Source organism: Larimichthys crocea, unplaced genomic scaffold, assembly GCF_000972845.2.
Source record: "Larimichthys crocea isolate SSNF unplaced genomic scaffold, L_crocea_2.0 scaffold306, whole genome shotgun sequence".
Classification (NCBI taxonomy): Eukaryota; Metazoa; Chordata; class Actinopteri; family Sciaenidae; genus Larimichthys; species Larimichthys crocea.
Window position 1 is genome coordinate 13974 of NW_020854036.1, and position 4505 is coordinate 18478.

Below are 4505 nucleotides of genomic sequence, written 5' to 3' on the forward strand. Positions count from 1 at the left end.
TGAGTCCTTTGTCTTATGCCATTAGGAGGTCATTTGTAACTTTGACTAATGCTGTCTCTGTGCTATGATGCACTCTAAATCCTGACTGGAAATCCCAAATAGACTATTGTTATGGAGAAAGTCACACAGCTGATTAGCTACAGCTTTCTCAAGTATCTAGACAGGAAGGGAAGTTTGATATCGGTCTGTAGTTGGGCTAAGACCTCTGGGTCTAGAGTGGGCTTTTTAAGAAGAAGAGGTTTAATTACAGCTACCTTAAAGACTGTGGTACATATCCTGTAATAAAGAAGATTAATCATATCCAATAACGAATTACTAACTACAGGTAAAACATCCTTGAGCAACTGGTTGGGATGGAGTCTAAGAGACACGATGACGGCTTCGCTGCAGAAATGATTAAAGTTATTGATGAAGGTCGATGAGGAAAAACAGTCTAAATACATATCAGGTTTTACAGCGGTTTCCAAACTTGCTGTATCAGAATGCCAGATCAATGCCTGTTGAGGGCAAGAGTGATGGATCTGGGGAGTGCGGGCTCGAGAGGCGTCTTATAGGCAACACATCAGCGGCCGAAAACCTGAAACGCCAGCCCCCGCCAGAGATCAAGTCCCCGCCCCGAGTTTACCCCGAAAACAAAAAAGGCAAAATAACTCTTCTGCCCTCGGCTAAGAGCTTTAACCTATGCAGCGAGTTAAATATGGCTTCAGTAACCACTCGTGAGGCGTTCTTCAGTTTACTGAAACCATTTACTTTGTAAAAATGTGAGAAAAGAATCACAATACACAACATTCAGTTTCCATGTAAAACATACATTCACACTTATTTCTGTGTGTGAATAGCCAACCTTAGGTCTTAACATTAGCAATACATAGTATTTTGAATAGCTACCACAATGCTAAATGATAACATTCCTTTTGCGCTTGTCAAAGGCATAGTCTGTAAGTTAAATCAAATATGCTCAATTAGGAATGTTTACTAGTGCTTTCATTTTGCGTTTCGTGTTATTGAAGGCGGTACGCCATTCACTCAGTATAGCTGATGTTACCATTTAGCATTGTGGTAGCTATTCAAAATACTATGTATTGCTAATGTTAAGACCTCAGGTTGGCTATTCTACACACAGAAATAAGTGTGAATGTATGTTTTTACATGGAAACTGAATGTTGTGTATTGTGATTCTTTTCTCACAGTTTTACAAAGTAAAATGGTTCAGTAAACTGAAGAACGCCTCACGAGTGCAATATGTTTAGCTCGCTGCATAGGCTAAAGCTCTTAGCCGAGGGCAGAAGACATGCTTTATACAAAACTATACTTATTGCATGACAAGATAAGATACCTCAGTGGTCTGTGTACATATGAAGCTACCAGTCTGCGTAACAGTAAAAACAGCTTTGGCAGTTTTGTTACAGCTGAAGATATCCCCACATTCATTTAAATAAAAATCACTAGCTCTTGAAAACCATCTATATTTCCATATTTATGCAAGTTTTATAATCTCGTGATCACAGTCTGCATTAGACTGAGCATAACATGACGCTAAAATCATTCAGTCGTTTGTAATCCACACAGCTGCTCTCTCTCTCTCCCTCCCATCGATAGCAGTAATATGGTTAATGAATAAAGTGGGTCATAAAGTTGGCACTTAGCAAGAAGGTTAGACTCTTGCTGCAAGCATGAATCTAAGAATCAGAATGTTGGTCTATTGTCCATTTGGACCATTTTGAACCAGAATGTTGGATGGATTGCAGTAAAACTACATATAGACATTTATGCTTCCCAAGGATGAAATGATTTTGGTGGTCCCGTGACTATTCCTCACCAGTGCATCACCATCGGGTCAAAGGTTTTCCAGATTAAATTTAAATTCCACAGTTTAGTGTCAATTAGCAAATGTTAGCTAAATTAAGACTATGAACACCTAACACATTAAAGTACAGGATTAAGAACAGAGTCTGCATCAATCTTACCTAATTTGACGTTAAAATCCTGTAATTCACACAGCTGCTGTCTGTCCTTCATTTGTTTTCATTTTAAGTCAACAGAAAGTGGCATTTACCTCCCCCTTGAGGGTTAGCGAGGTTTATCCACTGATTATCGAGCAAATATTTTCAATGTCGATCAGATAAGCATGACGAAATAAATGTTTAACACATAAGATAATTTCAGGCGATGTATATTGGCATATGTAACTTCTGTTTCGTTTATTATTGTCTTGCTGCTCATATTCTCTGTGAAGCTATTTGTGACTTGTCTGTCCATTCAATTAGATAAGTTGTCTGAAATGTGGAGAGAATGTTTGTTTTTGTTTTTTCTTTCTCCCTGGCCCAGTGGAAACCATTGCTGAGTTACATTTGTCCAAATTGATATGGTGGTGCCGTCTTCACTGATTTGAGGTCTATGTGGGGCCTTGTTAATATATTTAGAATTTTTTTTAAGTTGATGTATTGCGGATTTGTGCAATCATCAGTTGCTCTCTTACTCGGTTTTCTTGTTTATCATGACACAAGTTCAGTCATCTATGATGTTACCATGTTTGGCACTTTGGTTTAGGTTTTACTAAATACATCTTAAAACTAGCGCCATGTCCATCAGCTTGAGTGCTAATTAGCAAATAGCATGCTAAAATGCTATATTGGTTACCCACCAAAATAATTACGTTAAAGAACCTTCGACACATAAATGTGTGCATGAACATATCAAGCTATAAAAATCTTATAAATGATTTTTTTTTTAGACCAGCATCAGTCCTAATCATACACATCAAATATTCACGACTTTATTTTATTTTTAACCATTAAATGACTAAGTGTTTGTCATGATACAGTACACCTCCATTTTTTTGGTCTAAAAAAACAAAAAAATTACTTATTTTCAATATACTTTATGCAAACTGGATTATTAATGTTTTGATTATTGCATCTTGGTGTATGTCAAAGATGAGCAGCAATATTTGTTTATATGCATTATTTATTTTTTTAGTGTCACATTTCATAAAATAATTACGTTAAAGACCCTTCCACACATAAATGTGTGTGTAACGGAGTTAAGGTGAAGATGATTCCACTTGCCATAAAAACTCACACACACTTAATTGTCCTATTGACCTTGAAGGCAGCACCCCTGTAGTTTAGGGTCGTACATCCCGGTTGAGAGCAGCAGTCGGACCTTGCTGTCTCCCCGGTAGGTGCATGAGTTGTGAGCTCCGCTATTGTTTCAGATTAATTGCACATGGTTAGCTAACCTGTACTTTCTTTTCATTTTATATTTTTCAGACGTGTGTTGTGTGTGTGAGGGAAATGGGACTGACGTTATGTGTTGATCCTTCTGCCAGGTATATTACATTTTGTTCTTTATGTATGTTAATTTTAATACTAATTGGGCAGTCGGACCTTGCTGTCTCCCCGACGTGTGTTGTGTGTCTGAGGGAAATGGGACTGACGTTATGTGTTGATCCTTCTGCCAGATGTCCGAAATAAACGACAAGTTTGCCAAAAGTGACGGCCTTCTTCTGTGAAATACACAACGCAACGAGAGAGAGTACAAAGCCACTACATGTGCATGAACATATCAAGCTATAAAAATCTTATAAATTATTATTTTTTTGAAAATTTTAAAATATTTTTTAAACCAGCATCAGTCCTAATCATATATCAAATATTAATGATTTTTTTTTTTACCTTTTTTGTGCTGTAACAAAGAACCTCACGTATTGACATTTCCACTATTTATTATTACATAAAACAAAACGGATCAAGAACAATATGAATAACAATAATAAACAACAACAATATAACAGTACACAACATTTCATGGGAGGCAGGAGCTGCAGATTGTGCAGTAATGCTCCTTGCACAGTGGTTGAGCACATTTTATGCATGTAGACAATACAACCCTTCTGACTTTGCAGAGCGCACACTGCCTCCTTGCCCTGGAGGTGCGGGGGGTTGTTCCCGTGGTGCGCTTACTTGGGCCAGTCTGAGCCTGTAAGACGAGGCTGGCCAGACCTGGTGCTTTAGGGAGGCACTGTCTCTATGCCATCTGTGGGACTATCAGTGCCTTCCCCAGCTCCTCAAGGAAGACCCTATGTTTGAATAACTTTCCCTGATTCCACGTGGGATTGATGGCTTTCCATATGATGTACCCGTTCAGGGCACTGATGTCCACTACATTGAAGAAGATCGCCAAGGGCCACCGTCTGGTCTTCCTTCTGCATGAGTATGTTGCAATCATCTACAAAACAAAAAAGGAAATAAGGAAAAAAGGAACAGAATCAGAACAAAGATAATGAAACATGTTTTATACATAAGAAATGCTGAATAGTACAACATTTCAGACATATAACATAGCACATAAATTCCGAAAAATAATAAAAATAAAATAATAATATATAAACATGTGTGTGTGTTTATGGATTGCGTAAACATACCTCATCCATGATGTCCACTCCCCCCTTGCAGCGGTTATAATCGAGGATCATGGTTGGCTTCCTTTTCTCCCCGCTGGAG

The 4505-nt window shown here is 38.1% G+C and overlaps 1 long non-coding RNA gene across 1 annotated transcript; it reads left to right on the forward strand.

Annotated features, from left to right (window-relative positions):
- The first annotated feature begins 3154 nt into the window (after nt 1-3154).
- LOC109137943 (uncharacterized) lies at nt 3155-3492 on the forward strand. Its single transcript, XR_002041789.1, has 3 exons — nt 3155-3180; nt 3273-3331; nt 3464-3492. It is a non-coding gene; the product is annotated as an uncharacterized LOC109137943 (long non-coding RNA).
- The last annotated feature ends 1013 nt before the right edge of the window (nt 3493-4505 follow it).